The sequence below is a fragment of the Piliocolobus tephrosceles genome, chromosome 11 (assembly GCF_002776525.5).
Source record: "Piliocolobus tephrosceles isolate RC106 chromosome 11, ASM277652v3, whole genome shotgun sequence".
Lineage (NCBI taxonomy): Eukaryota > Metazoa > Chordata > Mammalia > Primates > Cercopithecidae > Piliocolobus > Piliocolobus tephrosceles.
The window spans coordinates 34,364,856-34,387,969 of NC_045444.1; the positions used below are offsets into that span (position 1 = coordinate 34,364,856).

Here is a 23,114-nt window from a genome sequence, read left to right on the forward strand (position 1 = left end):
AGGCCAGGAGTTTGAGACTAGCTTGGGCAACATAGTATGACTCCATGTCTACAAAAAATAAAAAAATTAGCTGGGTGGAGTGGCATGTACCTGTAGTCTCAGCTACTTAGGAGGCTGAAACTGGAGGATTCCTTGAGCCCAGAAATTCAAGGCTGCAGTGAACTGTGATAGTGCCACTGCACTCCAGCCTGGATGACAGAGTGAGACTGAGACCCTGTCTCTTAAAAACAAGCAAACAAAAGAGAGCACTTCCAAACATTACAAGTTAATATGTGTGTTTTCCTCCTCCTTTCTCTGTTTTCTGGCACAGCAGTTAACAACCAAATTGATTTTAAAAACTAAAGACCTTGAAAATTTTTTGCTAAGAGATCTGACTCTTCAGTTAATCCATAGAGTAATAATTGGGCCCTGAATAATTAATAAATTTTGTTTTTGTTCTTCAGAATGATTTTTTTTTTTTAGGGTAGTTATGGGGAAGATAAGTTTTAGTGATGAAAATCTATGCAGTGGGTGTTGTACACTAGAGAAGTGAATGAAGAGAGACATTCCAGTATACCATTGAATTCCTGGATGAACACTTTTGTTTGGAAACTTTCAAAAGTATGGTATTGATGAGGGTAGCCATGCCATTTATTTGATTCTTGAGATGTTTCTCAACTGGGGCACTATTAGCATTCGATTTGTAGTTGGCTGTATGGGATGGTCAAGGCAAAACAAGAAGTTTATTACCTCTGTCTTCTGCCCATTAATTTCTGAAACATTCTAGTTGGAATAACACCAAAATGCTTCCTCCTTCAATTTCCAAGTGAAGGGTATTGGCATCTGATTTGAGATTTATGATCCAGGGCTTCTTAACCTTTTTTTGGTGACATGGACTCTTTTGGCAGTCTGGTGAAACTCCTCAGAATGATGCCATAAATGCATAAAATAAAATCAGATAAATCAATTATATTGAAATATAGTTATCAAAATAAACAGTTTTTGATATATGTGCTTTATTAACACATTAAGTACAGAATATACAGTGGATCTAGGTATCGTAAATTCAAAATAGTGATAAATATAAACAGTATTTTGACATAATTTGACTTGAAAAGATCTAGGATTTCTGTTGGTATTGCTAGTACTACTGTGGTCTGTTGTCTACATTAGGAATTGAAGGAAATGTTAAATTTGTTAGAAGTGTGTGTTTTCTCATCCAAGTTCATGGACCCCTTAGTTCTTTCTATGGATGTTTTGGGAACCTATGACCTGAGATTCAGAAATCTTCAGGAGAATTTGCATGGCCCAAATGGCAGTCTCATTCCTGTGTCGTCTCAAAAGCATACAGGCTGCAGATTTTATTCCCATTACTATACAGGAGATGGTACTGTAGACAGAATTGTCTTATTTTCACGTTTAACACATTTACTACTAGCTTTTTAAAATTGAAAAATAATAGATCCACATGATTTAAATATAAAAATTTAACAGCACAAAAGCATACATAAAAAGTATCTTTCCTTCCTCAGGTTTACAGATACGCTACAGAGGCAACTGCTCTTCGCTGTGTGTGTGTGTGTGTGTGTGTGTGCGTATTCTAGAAAATTTCTAGACAAAGACTTTTTACTTGGTAAAGTAACCAAGTAATTCTCTTGTACTCATTTTGTAAGTGAGTAATAAGTGATCTTTTTTTTTTTTTTTTTGAGACGGAGTCTCGCTCTGTCGCCCAGGCTGCAGTGCAGTGGCCAGATCTCAGCTCACTGCAAGCTCCGCCTCCCGGGTTTACACCATTCTCCTGCCTCAGCCTCCCGAGTAGCTGGTAGCTGGGACTACAAGCGCCTGCCACCTCGCCCGGCTAATTTTTTTTTGTATTTTTAGTAGAGACTGGGTTTCACCGTGTTAGCCAGGATTGTCTCGATCTCCTGACCTCGTGATCCACCCGTCTCGGCCTCCCAAAGTGCTGGGATTACAGGCTTGAGCCACCGCGCCCGGCCTATGTGTTCTTAAAGTTAGCTTTTTAATCTAGACTTACAGGGTCAGGCAATTTTAATTTTAAATTCCTTCCCTTTAATATCTCTGAGGAATTGAGAATTAGCAGAATGTAGCTTTCTGTCCATTGTAGTTTGGATAGCAAACCTTAACTCGTCATTCCTAAGTGGTTGTTTGGTTGTCAGCAAAGCCTTGCATTGTGCATAGGACTTTTGCTTGTATTCCTATTTGTATACAGAAAAAAATGAAGTCAGATTAATTATTAAGTGACTTGTCAGTGTTTTTACTGTAATATTTATTTATGGCCTCAAGTAGTAACTTGAGTCAGAAGAACAACAATAAGATACCCTTTTGAAGAAAGCCATCCTATTCAGGTACCATGTTGGCAAGCCTGATATTTCATATGGACTGCACTGTCTTATACTTTCACTGTAGTTGTTTGTGATGTTTATTCATTCAGTAACTTAGCCCCATAAGCAAAGGGACCTTGTCTTTGTTACCTTTGTATACTTGATCATTTGGTATAGATGGCGTATTGGTATTTGCTCACTAAATATTTGATGACGGAATGTACAGCACCTGCCATGTGCTTTAGACACAGAAAGGAGTAAGATGTGGTACCCATTCACAAGCAGCTTATGGCTTAGTAGGAGAGAAAAGAGTTTTACACAGATGAACACATTTTAATGTGTTAATGTGGAAAATGAAAATGATACTGTGGAAATTTATTTCATGAGGGACATGATTTGGGCCAGAGTTTAAATATCAATTCATGTAATAGCTAATTGACTTTAATATACTATTGAATTCGTTTTTACAGATTAGTCTTGAAATGATTCCTGTATGCCAGAATGCCATGAGTTTTTTTTTTTAAGATGTCTGTTGTTACATTCATAGAGGGAAGTGTGTGACACCCAGTAGAGTTGTTAAGAGAGTTGAGACAGTTTTGGGATCTAGTGTAGATTCACCTTTTAGGACAGGCAGAATTGTATTATGAACAGTGCCTATTGAACGAGTTTGGAAGAACAGAAACTGTTACGGAGGATGGTAAAGGAACAGTGCTCTTCAAGTAATGCATAGGTTTTACTTAATTTTGGCTTAAAGTGTCGGGTCACTTTCTGTAAAACCAAATACTTGGAAGAAGATTGTTTGTGTATTATAGGTGCTTGGTCAGTAGGAGTTTATTTGAAATAGCCTAACCACCTTGCAGAGTTCAACAAGGCTTTCAAAATACCTCCCCCAAAAATTTCCAAAGATTTAGATCAGTGATTCTCAAGCTTTAGCATGCTTCAGAATCACCTAGAGGGCCTGTTAAAACACAGATCACTGGGTCTTATTCCCCTTAGTGTCTGATTAAGTCTAGAATAGGGCCTGGGAATTTGCATTTTTAAGAAGTTCCCAGGTGATCCTGGTGCTGCTTGTCCCATCTCTGAACACCACCAGTTTAAGAGGTAATATTGTTGTTCTTATCTTGGCCACACACCAGAATATCTGGGATGCTTTTATAAAGTACACTTAAAAGCTTTGTCCTAGATCTGCCAACCAAATCACAAGTTAGGCATGATTCTGGATTCAGTAGAATTGATTTGTCTAGGTAGAAAAAAGGGATTGGCGTGTGTGCCCATGATCCATGCCTTTCTGCCTTACCATTTTACCACACCTTTCAGGGTTTCTTTCCTTGTGATCTAATTCATTGGCTTTCAAATTCTTTTTGACTATGACTAATTGTGTGTGTGTGTGCGCACATGCGTGTGTAACTGAAATAAAGTGCGCTTTGACAGACATATCTGTATTATACATATACTAATACAATTGATTTTTATTATTTGAGATAGTTATGTTCTGTTATGTTGCCATGAGCACAGAATTACTTCATACCTAAGCCGTTGCTCCTAGGGGAGATACAGGGTTAAGTTCTTGCTAGACCCTGGTCACAACAGTTTCATTTGCTGATCAGTTTGTAACTTTGTTTTATGTATGTTTATGTTTTTAAATTATCTATTTAAAACACATTGTTGATTCATTGACAGTGAACTCACAGCCAGCAGCACTGTAACTCATGTCTGAGGGAAGCTTATGTAACACATGTATTTTCTCCATAAGGCACATCCTCTTGTGCTGAGGGACACTGGACTACACTTCAGCACGATACTTGGAGGCCCCTTTAGACAGTGAAATTACCCACAAAAGGGATAAAAATGTGAAAAACATGGCACTAAGTAGAACATGAAAAGGATGCTTGTTTACAGTATGAGAGTTGAAACAAGATGTCAGAGTGTCACCTTGTTTGACCTCAGCTGGGAATATATGTCAGGTGGGCAACGCAAATATTTCACTGTTCTGCACGTGTCTGCAAGTGACTGAGAAAGTGTCACAAATAAAATTTAGCAAGTAGGCGAATTTACAAATAAGGAATTTGCAAGTAATGAAGATTAGCTGTGTGTGTGTGTGTGTGTGTGTGTGTGTGTGTATATATACGCATTTTTCCCTTTTCAGTTCTATTTTGTTAAAAATAATTTTGTTCATGAGCTACTAGATTGATTTCATGATTCACTAGTGGTTCAGCTCACAGTTCGAAAAACACTGCTTTACTTAATTCAGCAGCATGGGTTATATATTATTTACTACTTATGCAATGATAAGTGATAAATGATATTAAACTGTATATGTGTTATATAGTTTATTTTGTATGATTATTATAGTTTTATTATTAAAAGATATATCTTTTAATAATATATAAAAGATACTACTTTGTGTAGTAAACATAGAGTTTAGTCTTGATGAGGAACTTGGGTTTTGCAGGGTACAGCCTCAAGTTTGTATTTGTAGTAGATCATTATTAGATGGACTGTGGAGGCAGTGCATGGGTGGTGGCGGTGGCAGAAGACTAGAGACAAAACTAGTTATGAGTGTACTGAACTGTGATTTCTGACTGCATTTTCAGCAAATTTACGGCAGAATAAAAACAATTTGGATACTTTGTGGATTAAGGAGTTTCATTTAAATCTTCATCTTATGTCAGGGTTTCTTAACTGAGGTCTTTGGTACCTAGATAGACTTAATGGGGTCTGTGAACTTTCTGGGTTTGTTTTGTTTTGTTACCACAGTTTCATATGGATGTTTACCACTTCCCTTCCAGAGAATCATCAGACCTAGAGTAAATGACCCTGATGACTCATTAAGGAGGTTAAGAATCTCATTTTAGGTGGTAATGCAGATTGCTTTTTTTAAAAAAAAATAGTTAATCTTCATTACATATGAATCACAAAGGTTTAAATTTTCTGAGAAATCCGAGGAGGTATTTTAGAGTTTTAGACTGAACTTATACTGATGTGAAATGCAGAATTTTACTTATTGATTCTTCGTTGTTTGTGGAAGCATATTACTGATGAATATAAATATATTGAATATAAAGAATATTATTACTTTTAAGCACTAAAGTAAATCTAGATATTGTGACTAGGCACACTGGCTCATGCTTTTAATCCCAGCCCTTTGGTAGGCTGAGACAGAAAGATCACTTGAGGCCAGGAGTTTGAGACCAGCACAGGCAACATAGCAGGTCTCTACACAAAAATTTTTTTTTAAATCTGGATACCATTTGCTTGTATTGCAGTGGAATTGTGTTTAGAAACAGTGGTGTAAATAAAAGTTGCCCTTTATTTACTGTTAGGACATTAACACAGCATGGGAAGGTGCTGATTCTGTAGCGTGATAAAACAGTACAGATGGTCGTTGAAAATGTACTCAACCACCTGAGCATATCTTGAGGTAGTTAATTTCTCTGTAAACTAGAAAAATGAAACCCCAGATTGTTCACATTATATTATTCTGTTTTTGGAAACACTCTTCCGTTATTAGAATATCATGTATGTTCATTTGTAAAAAATTCAGAATATGCAGAAAAAGTGTGAAGAAGAAAACACAAATCCCTTAAACTTCCACCTCTCTGAGATATCCCTGTGGTTGACGTTTGGGTGAATGTACATCCTTCCATACTTTTTATCTATGTAATATATTTATATGTAAATAGGTATATGTGTGTAAGAGAGAAAAAGAAAGAGAGATTTGTTTCTTAAAATCTACTTGAGATTGAAAAATTTGGGGAAGAAATTTCTTTAGCTCATTTTGAGCCATCCCTTCAATTATTGGATTAGCTTTATTCACTGTAGCCTGAGACATGGGTGGTATACGAGAATGAATGGCAGCTTGTATTGGGTCACTGGTTTAAAGGGAGCTTGAGAGGAAGGAATAGTCGTTTTCCAAAACAAGGAAATTTTAAATATAGATATAGTCATTAAAGAAATTCCTGTGTGCTGAGCATCAATTCTTATTTTTTATTACTGTAACTAGCTAGTGGTCTGGTGTATCTGTTGATTGTAATCTGTTCAGTTCCATATTGAGGGAAATTGATATATCAGTCAAGAGTTTTTTTTTCAGTCCTTAATAAAAAATGTTTCTGGTTTTTGATTTAAAGTTAAGTAGATTTCCGCCTTCAAGTTAATTACCTCATTTTTTCCATTGAACTTGTGTAGTTCTAGTATACACTGCTTTGTAGATCAGTGTATTCATTCAAGTGGATATCCAGTTGTCTAAACATCATTTAAAAAAATAATATTTTCTCCCTAGTATGAGATGCCACCTTCATCATATTTGAATTTTTTAAGGTCATTTGGTGTATATTTTAACTTTTAATTTTGTTCTGTGTAAATTTTCCTTCAAAATTTTTTTCGTGTGCAAAAAAACTTTAAATCATTGTTTTATCTTTTTAAAGATAAGATTATGAATTGTTTATTATCTCATCTTTCATCATTTATTTTTATATCTGGTAGAGCTAGTCACTTCCCCTTACTCATTATTCTGCTTTTTCAGAGTTTACTGGCAGTTGTTTCTTTTTTTTTCATATGAACTTTATCATTGTTTTGTCTTAAGTCCCAAAAATAATGTTGGCAATTTTACTGGGATTCACCATACTTTTATCAATTAGCTTATAGAGAATTGATATCTTTATGATGTTGACTTCCTGTTTTGGAATGTGGCTTGTCTCTTCATTTGTCAAAGTCTAATGTGTATCCTGTTAGAGGATTGGTTTTGTGCATTTTTTGTTGAGCTTATTCCTAGGAATTTCATCTATTTAGTATTGTAAATGGAATCTTCTCTCTCATTATACCTTATAACTTCTTAAAGCTATTGATTTCTATATGTTAATTTTATATCCTGCAACTTTATTAAATTATTTGTACTAGTTTTTGCACTGATTCTCTTATGTAATTGAGTTAGATACCATATCACCCCCTAGTAGAGATAGTTCACCTCTGCTTTTCCAAATAGTATACTTCTAATTACATTTCCCTGTTCTGTTCACAAATACTTCCAATTCTGTGTAAAATAGTAGTGGAGATAATGGGCATTTTTGTTTTGTTTCTGAACTTAATGTGAATATCTCTAGTGTTTCTTTGTTAAATACTTTGTAGATAATTTTGTATTGATTTATAGATGTAGAAAACAGTATATATATTTATAATAGCATAAAATACATATGTATGTAATACATAAAAGTATATAACATGGAAAAAATCTTCAGTGTATCTATCATAAATGAATGTTGAATATTCTCAAATGCTTTTTTGGCATCTGTGGAGATTACCATATGATTTTCCCCTTGGGTGTATTTATAATTAGTGATGAATATTATAATATTGAACCATACTAGGTTTCCTAGAATGAACCCCATTTGGTAATGAGGTGTTACTTTTTTAAAAAATGTCTTTAGTTTTATTATTTGCTTTCCTGCAAAAAGACTTTATAGAACTTGCACATATTCTTGGCCAAAAGTGGCTACCTCAAAGCTTCTAATTTTATTTTTTATTTAGGCAGCCAGCTTTGGCTGAGAATAGTGATTCAGTTTCATTTTTAAATTTCCAGGAGATGGAATATGATTGGCCTAGTTCAGGTCAAACATCTAGCTCAATAAAGTTAACTGTGGCTGCAATTAGGGTGAGATGATTTACCAGCTTGGCTGATGGCAGCACACTCTTGTGGGAAAGAATGGGAGAGAATGGTAGAGTAGAGAGTTGATACATGGGACAGACTACTCAAAAGGTGTATCTATTGTGTTTTTGTATTATTACTATTATTATTTATTTATTTATTATTTTTTGAGACGGAGTCTCTCGCCCAGGCAGGAAAGCAGTGATGCAATCTCAGCTCACTGCAAACTCCACCTCCTGGGCTCCTGCCATTCTCCTGCCTCAGCCTCCCGAGTAGCTGGGACTACAGGTGCCCGCCACCACGCCTGGCTAATTTTTTGTATTTTTAGTAGAGACGGGGTTTCACCATGTTAGCCAGGGTGGTCTCAATCTCCTGACCTTGTGATCTGCCCACCTCGGCCTCCCAAAATGCAAGGATTACAGGCGTGAGCCATCACGCTTGGCCAATTTTTTTAAAAATTATTTAATGCAAAATTTATGGCTGTAGCTAGCAAAATTCCAGTTTTACTGTACAGATTAAGTTTTTTTTTTTTTTTTTTTTTTGGTAAGAATCTATCTTACCACTGGAGCCTGGATCATCACTGGTTTCTTATTCACTCTATAGCAGTAGTCCCCAACCTTTTTGGCACCAGGGACCAATTTTGTGGAAGATAATTTTTCCATGGATGAGGGTGGGAGATGATGGTTTTGGTATGAAACTGTTTATCTCAGATCATCAGGCATTAGATTTTCATAAGGAATGTACAACCTAGATCCCTTGCATGTGCAGTTCACAATAGGGTTCACACTCCTATGAGAATCTAATGTCGCCACTGATCTGACAGGAGATGGAGCTCAGGGGGTAATGCTTGCTTGCCCTCTGCTCACCTCCTGCTGTGTGGTCCATGGTCCAGGAGTTGGAGACCCCTGCTCTATAGTACATGTTTTCAGTGGTTACTTGGAACTAAGAAAGATCCTAAAGGACTCTGAGTCACCTACTACTCAATTCCCCAAAAGAGGAGGCTCTTACTCTTAGTATAGGCATACTGTTGTGTATTACATGGAATTTTCAAATAATTAGAGCTTAGTATTTTATGTATAGTGACATTATTTTAGCCAGACTTTTGTGTTTGGAAGATACTGTTAAAAATAATTTTTTAGGCTGGGCACAGCGGCTCATACCTGTAATCCCAGCTGTTTGGGAGGCCCAGGTGGGTGGATTGCTTGAGTCCAGGAGTTTGAGACCAGCCAGGGCAACATGGCTAAACCCTGTCTTCACAAAAAATACAAAAATTAGCCAGGCATGGTGCTGTATACTACTCGGGAGGCTGAAGTGCAAGGATCACTTGAGCCTGGGAGGTCAAGGTTGCAGTGAGTTGTGATCGCACCACTGTACTCCAGCCAGGGCAACAGAGTGAGTCAATGTCTCAAATAAATAAATAAACACAAACATTTATTGAGGTATAATTGACATACAAACTGCACACATTTTAAGTGTGCAATTTGTTGTGTTGACATTTGTGTTACACCTGTTTTCACAGTCAAGATAATCAACATATCTCATCTCCCAATCCCTCTACCTCCTGGTCTTCAGGCAAACACTCATCTGCTTTCTGTTACTGTAGATTAGTGGTTTGCATTTTCTAGAATTTTATATAAATGGACTCAGTATATACTCTTTTCTTTGCTCTAGCTTCTTTCACTCAGCATAAATTTTTTTTTTTTAGATTAATACATATTGCAGCTTGTATAAGTAGTTCAGTCCTTTTTGTTGCTGAATAGTATTTCAATTTATGGCTGTATCACAATTTGTTTATCTTTAGAGTGATGTCTGGCTTTGATCTGTTTTCCTTTGTTTGGGGTAAATAAATACCTGAAGGTGAAATGCCTTCATTGTATAGTAGTTACATTTAAAAGGTTTAACTTTAAAAAGAAAGGATCAAACTGTTCTCCAGAGTGGTTCTACCATAAAGATACTTTGAGACATTTATGTGGTTTATGAACCTTGCTACTTGAGTTTGGTCTGCAGATACGCATTACCTGAGAGCTTGTTAAAATGCTGAACCTCAGGTCCCATTCTAGGCCTGTGAAATCATTCTGTCTTATTCACAACTTCAGATCTAATTCTTGGTTATTTTCATATATGGGTATCTTGGAATAATCTGTATGGGTTATCTGTCTACCCTTAGTATTCAAGGAATGCAAAATAATTTTAGAAATGACTTTGTAAATCAATAAGTAAATTAACTGAACATCAACTAATGTTTTTAAAAGTCAAATACCAGTAATTTATTCACCTACTGTTTTGAATTACTTTTACTACTGTCATTTCCATTCTCGAGTGAGTATTTAAGCTACATTCATGGTAGTGTCACCTTTCTAAGTTGGTGTTGAAGATCGTGGTCTTATTAGCATTAGGAAATTGTTGGTTGAAAACAAGGTTTTCAAAAACCCAAGAATTAGATATGGGAACAAAAGAGTAAACATTTGTTGCATTATCGAGTGGTACAAGTTAACATTATACGACTTATAATTAAGTTTTCCAAAAGTTGATTTATAATTCAGATATTCTAGAATTATGATGTTTAGGATAACAGTTATCTGCACAAGATTGTTTTCACTTTTATATTTCGGTTTAAGATATCAGTTACTCAGTCCGTTAAAGCCCTGCACTCACACCTCTTCTTCATACCCCTCACAGGCAGTTAAGATACAGCAGCTATGAATGATTCAGTTCTTACTCATTTAAAATTTAACACAGCTGTTTTTCAGGAGAAAAAAATCTTTACCCTGTTATTACATTCTAAAAGGAATTTATAGTAAATGGGCACTTACCTGTTTAGGTGATAAATGTCTTTAAATATAGTTTTACAGAAAAAACAAACATCAATAATGCTACTGCTTATTTTATTGATTTTTAGCTAAAGCTGATGTGTTTCTTTGGGAGGCAAAGTTAATGAAACTTAAGTAATGTTACCTACAAGCCAGTATTTAGAATATTAGTGAATTGGATGGATAGCATGTTCTTTAGGCCATGTTTTTCAAATTGTCTGTGGTGAAAGACCAGTTTTTATGGTGTTATTTTTATTTTTGTTTTTTTGAAACAGGGTCTTGCTCTGGGTCAGCCCAGGCTTGAGTGCAATGGCATGATCATGGCTCACTGTGGACTTCATCCCCTGAGCTCAAGCCATCTTCCTGCCTCAGCCTCCTGAGTAGCTGGGATTACAGCCATGCTTCACCTGGCTAATTTTTTGACTTTTTTTGTAGAGACTCCTGCCTTGGCCTCCCAAAGTGCTGGGATTACAGGCATGGGCCACTGTACCAAGCCAGAGGACGAATTTTAAAAAAACATTTAATTTATTGCATACCAATACTTTTGTCAGGTACAATAAAAATATGGAAAAAATAAAGATGTAGAAAATACAGTTCACAATTTTTAAATTGTTTCAGCACATAAAATTACTCTGATTGCTTTAAACTCTCCTAAATGCTTACACTGAATTTTGTACTTCCGGAGAGTTGCAGTCTGAGTAGCACTGCCTTAAACTGGTGGTTCTCAGAATGTAGTCCCAAATGCACAGCGTCATCAAACATCACCTAGGAACTTAGAAATGCCAGTTGCCTGGTTCCATCCCAGGCCTACTGAATCAGAAATTCTGGTGATTTGGCTCAGCAGTGTGTTGAAACAAGACCTATAGGTGATTCTGAAGCTGAAACACATGAAACTTTAATAAGCCATTGTTAGACTTTTTTTTTTTTTTCATGCTCAGAAGGTGTTTCCTTCTAAAATGCTGATTATCTATGCTTTTTTGAGTAGGAGCCGGATAGCGCTTTTATAAGTCTAAACTCTCTTGGAGTGCCAACTATGTAAATGAAAGACTGAAAGACATGATTGGTTATAAGTTAAATCTGTCACAGCTTCTTAGAAAGGAAATAATATGTGTAATTGAAGACTGATATGGTTGAAAATATATGTGCTTAATGAAAAGGAAAATTCTGGTGTTTTCAGATACCAGTAGGATGGGCCACGTTATTAAAATTCTGTTGATAGAATTGAGAAGCCTGTCTTTGCTATTTCATAGATAAATGAAGACTTTGCCAATCAAAACTCTTCATCGTTGTCAGACCGCAGGGTCTTACAGCAACTAAATCAGTCAGCCCCAAGTTGGATGCGTGGCAGGTTGTTTCAGTACAAAATAAAAGGAACTAGCACACTGTTATGTTTCAAACCACTGGAGATTGAAATGGGGTCTTTACAGAGATTGTCTGGATTCTGTTTTTCACTTCAGTGTCCTGTTGTTTGTAACTAGTATATAGAATTACAGTAGTTTTTTTTGTGTGTATATTGATTTTGTATCCTTCAATATTGCCAAACTCACTTTTCCTAGTAGTTTTTTTTTTTTTTTTTGGAGATTCCATCAGATTTTCTGCATAGAGGATCATGTGGTCTGTGAATAAAGGCAGTGTTACTTCTTCCTGTCTCAGTCTGGATGTTTATTCGCTTTGTTTTTTTGACTCTTCCCCACTGCTTTTCTTTTGTCAGATGATTACACTGACTAGAAATTCCGGTACAGTATTGAATAGAACTGTTGAGAAGGCTATCCTGAGAAAAATAGTTAGTATTTCACTTCTGTGTGATGTTAGTTGTAGTTTTTTTTGTAATGCCCTTTATCAGATTGAGGACATTCTCTTGTAGTTCTGGTTTTCTGTGAATTTTTGGAATGGATGTTGGCTTTTGTCAAATGCTTTTTCTGTATCTGTGGCGGTGATCATACTTTTTTTTGGTTGTTTTTGTTTTTTTTGAGATGGAGTCTCGCTCTGTTGCCCAGGCTGGAGTGCAGTGGCATGATCTTGGCTCACCACAACCTTTGCCTCCCGGATTCAAGCGATTCTCCTGCCTAAGTCTCCCGAGTAGCTGGGACTACAAGCACATACCACCATGCCTGGCTAATTTTTTTATTTTTAGTAGAGACGGTGTTTCACTATGTTGGCCAGGCTGATCTTGAACTCCTGACCTCGTGATCCACCTGCCTCGGCCTCCCAAAGTGCTGGGATTAAAGGCGTGAGCCACCATGCCTGGTTTTTTTTTTTTTTTTTTTTTTTTTTAAGTTATTAAATGGCGAGTTACATTTATTTTGAATGTAAGTCAATCCTGCCTTCCTGGAATAAGCCCCATTTGGTCATGTATTATCCTTTTAATGTATTATTGGATTCTATTTGCCACATTTTTGTTTAGAGTGATTGCATTTCAGCTCGTAAATAGGTATTTGTCTGTAGTTTTCTTTCCTTCCAGTATCTTTTTCTAGTTTTAGGATCAGTCATACTGGCCTCGTGGAACGAGTTGGGAAGTATTCCTTCCTCTTCAGTATTTTGGAAAAAATTGTGTAGAGTTGGTATTGTTTTTCTCCTTAAATATTTGGTGAAATTCACCAGTGAAGCCATCTGTTTCTGGAGTTTTCTTTGTGTGAACTTTTAAAGTACAGTTCGGTTTCTTTAATAGGTATAAGGCTATCAGTTTCTTCCCAAGTGAGCTTTGATTGTTTCATTTCAAGGAATTTGTCCTTTTCAGCTAGTTGTTGAATGTATTGTCATGAAGTTGAGGTATTACCTCTTGTTTGTGATATTGGTAATTTGTGCCTTCTCACTCCCCCCCCCCCTCCAATCTGGCTAGAGGTTTATCAATTTTATGAATTTTCTTAAAGAATTAGCTTTTGGTTTTATTGATCTTTCTCTGTTGATTTTCTGTTTCATATTTTATTGATTTCTACTTTGATCTTATTTCCTTTCTTTCTTACAGTTTATTTTGTTCTTCCAGTTTTTTAGGGTAAATGTTAAGACCTTTTTCTGTTCTAATACAGGTGTTTAGTGCTGCAAATTTTTTTCCTGTGTGCTGCTTTATTGCATATTACATCCTGTTGTATTTTCATTTAGTTCAAAATAGTTTCTAATTTATTTCTCTTTTGACTTCTTTGAGCCATAGGTTATTTAGAAGTGTGTTACTTGATTTTCATCTCTTATGTTTCAACCATTTACATTTAATATGATTTCTAGTAAGGTTAGGTTTGACTCTGTCTCTTACTAGTAGTTTATTCTGGTTTTGTTCCCCTCTTCCTCTTTTTCTGCCACCTTTTGGATTGAATATTTTTAATGAGTCTCTTTTAACCTCCATTGAATATTACACTGTTGGGTGCTGGATATTTTTGTATTCGTGTAAGTGTCCTTGAGCTTTGTTCTGGGATGTAGTTAAGTTACTTGTAAAGGCTGGGCATGGTGGTTCACACTTGTAATCCCAACACTTCGAAAGGGCAAGGTGGGAGGATTGCTTGAGGTCAGGAGTTTGAGACCAGCCTGGGCAACCTGGCAAGACCCCGTCTCTACAAAAGAGAAATTTTGAAAATTAGCCAGGTGTGATGGTGCAAACCTGTGGTCCCAGTTAATCATGATGCTGAGGCAGGATAATCACTTGAGCCCAGGAGATCGAGGCTGCAGTGTGCTGTGTTGGCACCAAAACAGTCATCCGAAAGAGTTTGAGGGACTGGTGCCTGTTCCTAGCAAGACTGGAAAAACCTCAAAATTTACTTGTAAAAGTTACTTGTAAATAGTTTGATACCTTTGGGTTTTGCTCTTTTAATTTGTTAGGGAGTCTGAAGCACTGGTCATTCTTGGGTTAATTATTCTCCACTACTGAATCAGTATTTTTTGCTGAGTACTCTATCCAGTGCCCTTAAATTTTGAGGTTTTTCAGTCTTGTTAGGAACAGGCATTGTGTTCCCTCAAACTCTTTTGGATGGTTGTTTCTCCAGCCTCAGGTAGTTTCTTCACACAGCTGTGCTGATCAGTATACTACTAAATACTCCAGGGAACCCTCTTTCGTGCTTCTGGGTTCTTTCTCCATGCAGTTCTTTTCCTCTTTGGTACTCTGTCCTGTGAACCTTAGCTGCCTTGGTCTTCTGAACTCTGTCTCAACTCATGAAGTCTACTGAGCTTCATGATGCCTTCTGCCTCAGTTTATTCTCTTGTTCCGTACTCTGGGAACTAACTACTGAGGCAGCCATAAAGATTACTGGCCTTCATTGCCTGATGTCCATTGTCTTAAAACCCATTGTTTTATTACTTTGTCAGGGTATTGTGTTGGTTGCATCAGGTGGAAGGGTGAATTTGGTCCCTGTTACTCTTTTTTTTTTTTTTGTAGTTTTAAAATTGAAAAACAATTCATATAATGTAAAATTCTATATTTTAAAGTATACAAGTAAGTGTTTTTTAGTATATTCACAGTGTTGTACAACCATTACCACTATTTTGTTTCAGAACATTTCTATCAGCCCCAAAAGAACCTCTTACCCATTAATATGGGTTCATTTATAAGATAGGGTTTATTTTCTGTTTCTTTTTGTATTCCCTGTTGAGTTCTTTCTTCCACATCCCTGTTGATTTTAATTTTTATTTTTTGAGCATGTCAAACGTGGTTCTAAAATTTGGGACTTTACAAAGGGTATGCTTAGAAAAATTTCCCCTCCTCTCCTCTCCCATGTCTCTTCTCTCTCCTCCTCTCTGTCCCCTCCCCTCCCCTCGGTCTCGCTCTGCTGCCCAGGCTGGAGTACAGTGGCAAGATTTCTACAGCCTCAACTTCCAGGCTCAAGCAATCCTCCCACATCAGCCTCCCAAGTAGCTGGGACTACAGGCACGTGCCACCTATTTTTGTTTATTTTTTGTGGAGACTAGACATCAGTGTGTTTCCCAGGCTTATCTTGAACTCCTAGGCTAAGCAGTCTTCCTTCCTCAGCTTCTGAAATTGCTGGGATTATGGTGTGAGCCATTGCATCCAGCCCCTATTCTTTCTTATTCTTAACTAATACATGAATAATTTTTATGATGGCTTCTTGGGTACTTGGGAAGAAGGGGCCATTTGGGCATAAAGTCTGATATATAGGTGTAAGATCAACCTTATTAAGTTGCTTAGCTGTTCACTTGATTTGTTTTATGCTGATAGTGGTGTATTAAAGTTTGCTGTTATTAGTGTGTTTTTATCTATTGGTACTTGCATATCTGGTAGCTTTTGCTTCATAAAATGTTTGCTGCTTTACCTGCTATAAAAATAATCATAAATGCTAAATCTCTGTTGTGAATTGTGATTTTTTTTTTTTTTGGTAGCATTAAAAAGTCATCTTTTTGGCTGGGCGTGTAGGCTCATGCCTGTAATCCCAGCACTTTGGGAAGCCGAGGCAGGTGGATCACTTGAGATGAGGAGTTCGAGACTGGTGTGGCCAACATGGTGAAACCCTGTCTCTACTAAAAATATAAAAATTAGTCAGGCGTGGTGGTGCACACCTGTAATCCCAGCTGCTCAGGAGGCTGAGGCAGGAGAATTGCCTGAACCTGGGAGGTGGAGGTTTCAGCGAGCTGACATTATGCCACTGCATTCCAGCCTGGGCAACAGAGCAAGACCCCGTACCATCCCCCCCCAAAAGTCATCTTTTCTATGGTCATATTTAATTTTGTTTAGCTTGAATTCTACTTGTCTTGTATTAGGATCTGCTTGCATTTCTTATTGTCTCCATTTACCTGGTAAACTTTGTCCATCCCTTTGTTTTTACCCTTTCTTAACCGTCTTTGAGTAAGCTCACAAAAATTCAGCTTATTCTATTTTTTCCTCTTCCTCCTCGCATTTTTAGTTGCATTATTTTCATTTTGAGGAAGTTTTTTTTTATACAGTGTATAGTTGAGCCTTAGGTTAGAAGCCAAATTGAAAACCTTTTTGTTTTAGTAGGTGAGTTAAATCCATTCACATTTGTTGATGTGCCTGAATATGTATGGGATATTGGCTTACAGTTTTCTTAAAGTATCTTTGAGTTTGAGAAGGATTTGTGTCCATCCTTCTTGAAATGTTTGGTAAAATTCTCCAGTGAAGCCGTCTAGTCCTAGGCTTTTCTTTGTTGAGAGGTTTTTTGATTACTGACTCAGTCTTCTTAATTATAAGAAGTAGTTAAAAGTAAGTCTTATAATTGTTATATGCTACTGGTGAATTAACTCATTTGTCTTTATGTGTCTTTATGTCTTTTGATGGTTTTTGACTAAAGTCTTTTTTGTCTGATAGAAGTATGGACATCTCTGCTTTCTTTTGGTTACCATTTACGTGGAATATCTTTTTCCATCTTTTCACTATGTTTGTCCTTATGTCTAAAGTGAATCTCTTATAGATAGCATGTGCTCGGAGTCTTTTTGTTTTTCACTCCATTCATCTACTCTATGTCTCACATGCTGACTTTGTGCTTCATTGATTTTTTTTTATAGTGACTTATTTTTCTTTCTTAATTTTCTTGAAGGTAGTTGTGCTGTGATTATCATGGGGATTACATAAAACATCTTACAGTGGTAACAGTCTAAAAACTTAAAAGCAATTTATTTTCGTACACAAAAACTATGCCTTTTGCTCACCACCACTTAATATTATAGTGTCAAAGTTACATTTTTTGTGTTTTGTATACATTAACATAGTTTTATTTTTTAATGCTTTTGTCTTTTAAGTTGTATACCAGAAATTAAAATAATTTGCATACCACCATTACAGTAGTATAGGTTTTCTATTTGCCTATATATTTACTTTTCCTAGGTTTTATATTTTTGCATGGTTTCTTGTTGTCTAGCATCCTTTTGTTTCAACTTGAAGGACTCCCTTTAGCAATTTTTATAGGAAGGGTCAGTAGCAATGAACTCCCTCAGTTTTCACTTATCTGGGAGGTTTTTATTTGTCTTTCATTTTTGAAGGACATTTTGTCAGATATATCATTCTTTTCTGGCAGTTTTTTCTCTCAGCCCTTTGGATATATTATTCTGTTTCCTGAACTGTAGCGTTTCTGCTGAGAAATGCACTGATTAATCTATGAGCTCTCCCTTGTACATGACAAGTTGTTTTTCTCTTACTTTCAAGATTCTCTGTCTTTGACTTTTGACAACTTGACTATAACTATTATAATGTATCTCAGTGTGTGTGTGTTGTTGGGCTGTTCTAGTTGGAGTCCTGTGGGCTTCCTGAATTTGGATGTCCATTTTCTTAATTGGATTTGGGAAATTTTTGGCCATTATTTCTTCAAACAAGCTCTCTGTCTGTTCTCTCTCTAACCTCCTTCTTAAGCTACTGTAATGTGTATATTGGTCCACTTGATTGTATCCCATAAGTCCCTTAGACTTTCTTCATGTTTCTTCATTCTTTATATTCCTCTGACTCAAAAATTTTAAAAGACTTGTCGTTGAATGCACTGACAATTTGCTCTGTTTGATCAAGCCTGCTGTTGAACCTCTCTAGTAATGTTTCCAATTAAGTTATATTCTTCAACTTTAGAAATTCTGTTGGATCTTTTAAAAACTAATCTATGTTGCTCTCTTCGGTCCGTACGTCCAAGATGACAAAGAAAAGAAGGAACAACGGTCGTGCCAAAAAGGGCCGCGGCCATGTGCAGCCTATTCGCTGCACTAACTGTGCCCGATGCGTGCCCAAGGACAAGGCCATTAAGAAATTCGTCATTTGAAACATAGTGGAGGCCGCAGCAGTCAGGGACATTTCTGAAGTGAGTGTCTTTGATGCCTATGTGCTTCCCAAGCTGTATGTGAAGCTACATTACTGTGTGAGTTGTGCAATTTACAGCAAAGTAGTCAGGAATCGATCTCGTGAAGCCGGCAAGGACCGAACACCCCCTCCCCGATTTAGACCTGCGGGTGCTGCCCCACGTCCCCCACCAAAGCCCATGTAAGGAGCCGAATCCTTAAAGACTGAGACAGACTATTCTCTGGAGAAAAATGAAATGGAAATTTTACTTAAAAAAAAAAAAAAAAAAAGTAATCTATGTCTTTGTTTATTCTCATTTTACATTAATCATTTTTCTGATTTATTTATTTATTGAGATGGAGTCTCACTCTGTTACCCAGGGTGGAGTGCAGTGGTGTGATCTTAGCTCACTGCAGCCTCTGCCTTTTGGGTTCAAGTGATTCTCATGCCTCAGCCTCCCAAATATCTGGGATGACAAGCGCGCATCACCACGCCCGTCTAATATTTTTGTATTTTCAGTAGAGATGGGGTTTTGCTGTGTTGGTCAGGCTGGTCTCGAACTCCTGACCTCAAGTGATCTGCTGGCCTCAGCCTCCCACACCCACAGGTGTGAGCCACCATGCCTGACTTTCTGATTTTATTTACTTGTGTATCATTGTTCTCTTGTAGTACATTGATCCTCTTTGAGACAGTTATTTTGAATTTTTTGTTAGATAATTCATAGATCTTCTTTTAGGTTGTTTTCTTGATTTAGTTTCTTGCTTTATTGGGCTGTTTGCTTGCTTCTTTGTGTGCCTTATTTTTTGCCATGACTTTTGAAAAAACAGGCATCTCTTCCAGTCTTTACAAACTGGTTTTGTCTAAGAGAAGACCTTTGCAAATCAGTCCAGCTAGAGATTCTGGAGATGCATCTTTGTTGTACTTGTACATGTAATTTCCCAATTAGAGAGGTTTGCTAGTTTCTTTTTCAGGTGTTTGTACTCTCTTGCTCCCTCTTGTCTGTGTGTGTGATACTGCAGATTCTCTGGTGCTTCAGCAAGCCACTGAGTTCTTTTGTTCTCTACAGTCTACAGGTTTCCATAGTATGTTGATTAAGTCATTGCTTCAAGTCAGGAAGACAGAATTAGTCCCTTCTACATTCCAAATCAGATGGTCAGAATATTGGATGCATTTTCCACTCTTCCATTTCCTTCCAGAGGGAAAAGCCATGAACTGGACACTTTCTCCTCATCATACCAAGTTGTGCTGTCTTCTACCTGCTGTGGTGCAGGTTCTCTGGTGCTGCACAATGTTGCTGAGCCCAATTCTGTTTGGAGCCCAGGTATCCAAAGTATACCAGTCCATCAGGCAGACTCCTGAAAAGCCAGAATGTTGGACATAAGTTTCACTCATCCCTTTCTCTCCTGAGGAAGAAGCCATACGTTGTGCTTTTTCTCCCAATAGTGTTGATGTGTGCTGGCTTCGGGGAAGGGGTTATGGCCTTTTAAACCCATTTCAATGCACATGTTCTTGGCTTTGAGCTTGCCTGGGGTACTACCATTTCTGAACTGCTTTCTGGATTTCTCAAGGCTTTTTGGACTGTATATTGTGCAGTTGGTATGTTTGTGTAGGAATGAGGTATGGGGCTTCCTCCATCTTGCTCCCTTCATTGGTATGTAACTTCATAGTCTTTTGTTCCTAGAAGGTTTTCTGGAATATAGTTTTAAATACTAGTTCTGTTGCATTGTTTTGTTCTTTAGGAACTCTAATTATATGACTGTCATTCCTTCTTTGCCTGTTGTATATTCTGCTTACCACCTTCTGTCGTACTCATTTTATTTCTCTTTATCTAATTTTCATTCAACTGGGTATTTGACCAGCTTTATACAGCACACTTAAAGGTTTTTTGGGATATAATTTTCATGGGGCTTCTAATAATTGTGGTCTTTATTTTTGAGTTTTTTCTTTTTCTTCCATTCATGAGTTTAATCAACTCTTCAAATTTCTTCTAGGTCTTCCTACCCCTGCCTTTTATGTTCTTATTTTTGGAGATTTTCATATTTCAGGTGATTTTTTAATTTTCATATCCCTAAATGCTACTTTTGAGTATATTAGGTTTGGAGCATTCTTCTTGAACATTTTTTTTTCTCCCCTCCCCAGAATAAGAGTTGTTCATCAGTAGAGGTATAGCTGAATCTTGTCTTCTCGTTTTAAGATAATTGAATAGATTTATTAAATTTTCTTCTGTTCATGTTTTTTTGGATTTGAGGTATTCACAACATTCTTAGTTCAGTGGCACCCTTTTCTATCTGTGTAGAATGATGGGCTTTCAGCAAGTAGGCAAGGAAGTGCTTTTCTCATTCTAGCTCTTTCTAGCTGGTGTTCGTAAATCCCTATCATCCCTGGTTTTCTGTGGGACAGATGGGCCCAGTATTATACAGCACACTTATAGGTGTTTTTGGGATATAATTTTCATTGGGCTTCTAATAATTGTAGTCTTTATTTCTGAGATTTTTTTTCTTTTTCTTCCATTTCTCCTGCTCTTTTCAATTTTAGTTTCCCAGAATTTTGCTGTACTCTTGTGCTGATGGCTTATCTCATTCTCTTTGTGATTGTGGCTTTATACGTTTTTTAGTCCATTACTAATAAGTTTACATTATAAGGTGGTAGAGTATATAAGTATAGGCATTCAGTCAGCTATCTTTAGTTGGGAGTTTTAAAATAGCAATGAATAATCTTTGGCTCTGTATGTATCCTAATTCAGTGGATAAATCCTGAAAGCCAGTAAGTTGGGGCATGAACTTGGTAAGATGGAAAATTTCATTCTTGTTGGTTTCTACCAGTGTGGCTGTAGAACCTTAGTTCATTCATCCCCAAAAGAAAAACAACAACAACAGCAACAACATACTTCTTCTCTGCATCCTGGTGCTCATTGTGTATGACTAAAAATCATGAATTACTTTTTTTTTTTTAAAGTCTGCTTTATTTACCATGTAATTTCATGTTTTCAGGGGAAAATAAAAAGTAGAAAGTGTGTAATGTCTTTACAGAAACTCAGAAAAATGCTTAAGCATAATTATAGTAGGTTTCAAAAAGATTTTTCAGAATGTCAAAGTAGCTATAAGAAATGATTTTGTGTATCTTGGTGGAGAGATGGGAGAGATGTTTCAATTAAAATGCAATATTTTTACAACATAAAAAACAAAAGTAATACAGATTTACTATAGAAGATTTGGAAAATACAAAGGGCACACAGAAAAAAATAACAGTCACTGATTAGTTAGCATTTTGTGGTATATTCTATTCACTAGGCTCCTTTCTCTGCATATATATTTATTTATATTTGCTCATGTTATTTTATAACCTGCTTGTTTACTTCATATCCTAGTTATTTTTTTAAGTAGAGATCTAAGTTATGTTGTTTTTTTACTGCTGCCTAAGCAAGAGTTCAATCTTAGGTGCATAGTGTGATTTACATAAGTAATTCCCTGTTTATTGACATTTAGGTGCTTTCTGTCTCTGTCTTTTTGTCTTATAAACAGTGCCATGATGACCATTTTTATACAGCCATTATTACCCACTTTTTTGGGGGGGGGGGGTGAATTCCATAAATAGAGTTGGTGGGTCAAAGGGATATCTTTTTAAAGGAAAGAAAATCAAGTAGTGCCTGTGCTTGAGTTTTAGTTATTTTTAAAAGCCTAGTAACCTACCAAAGTATAATGCAGCATGTAATGATGTAACAAGGAATTGATATTACCTCTGTCTACTCTTTCCCCAAAAAAGACAAAACCAAAACTCTGGTACCTACTTCCAGGATTCTATGTGTTTACAACTAGTTATGTTTATTATACGAAGCACAGTCCTCTAGAAATGAGATTACTGTATTTTCTTGTTGTTGTTGTTGTTTGTTTGTTTGTTTTTGTTTGAGAGACTGTCTCATAATCTGGTGAAAGAAATGAAGATGAGATTTATTTTTAGAGCTAAATTTGGTCTACAAGTTAAATTGAGGGAGTATGTCTTGATCTGGCTCCTTCATTTCTGACTTCAGCCCCGTCATCTGCCAACTCTGTTAACAAGAAGAGAGTCATCTGTGATCTGTTTAAAAATGTTCTCATTTATAAAATTAAAATAAAATAAGGCCATCATGCTGGCTCATGCTTGTAATCCCAACACTTTGGGAAGCTGAGGCAGGCTAATTGCTTAAGGCCAGGAGTTCAAGACCAACTTGGGCAATATAGTGAGACTCCATCTTTAAAAAATGTTTAAAATTATCTAGGTGTGGTGGTATGCACCTGGCTAAGGCGGGAAGACCACTCGAGCCTAGGAATTTGAGGTTACAATGCACTATGATCATGCCACTGCACCCCAGCCTGGGTGACAGCGTGAGACCCTGTCACTAAAACAAAATAATATTGAATCCTCATATATTAAATATATATTTTGATAATTGGATAGTATCTAAAAATGTTTTGTACTTTGGGGAAAGTGAAGTATGTATCCAAAGAATCTCTTTAAATAAATATGCTGCCATTTAGCTCAGTTTCTTCTTATTACCCATATCTGTAGATCATCAGCATTACCAGGACAGGTTTTTCATCTTTAACACTCTTCTCTAGTAAGGGTGGAGTAGTTAAAGAACCCTAGAATCAGAG

At 36.6% G+C, this 23,114-nt stretch overlaps 1 protein-coding gene and 1 pseudogene across 3 annotated transcripts in view; both read left to right on the forward strand.

The window, feature by feature from the left end:
- Positions 1-23,114, forward strand: part of EPC2 (enhancer of polycomb homolog 2) — a 141,676-nt gene that overhangs the window by 9,671 nt on the left and 108,891 nt on the right. The gene's annotated exons all lie outside the window — the stretch shown is intronic.
- LOC111546131 lies at positions 18,338-18,722 on the forward strand (annotated as a pseudogene). The gene has a single exon (XR_002732655.2). The product of XR_002732655.2 is annotated as a 40S ribosomal protein S26-like (transcript).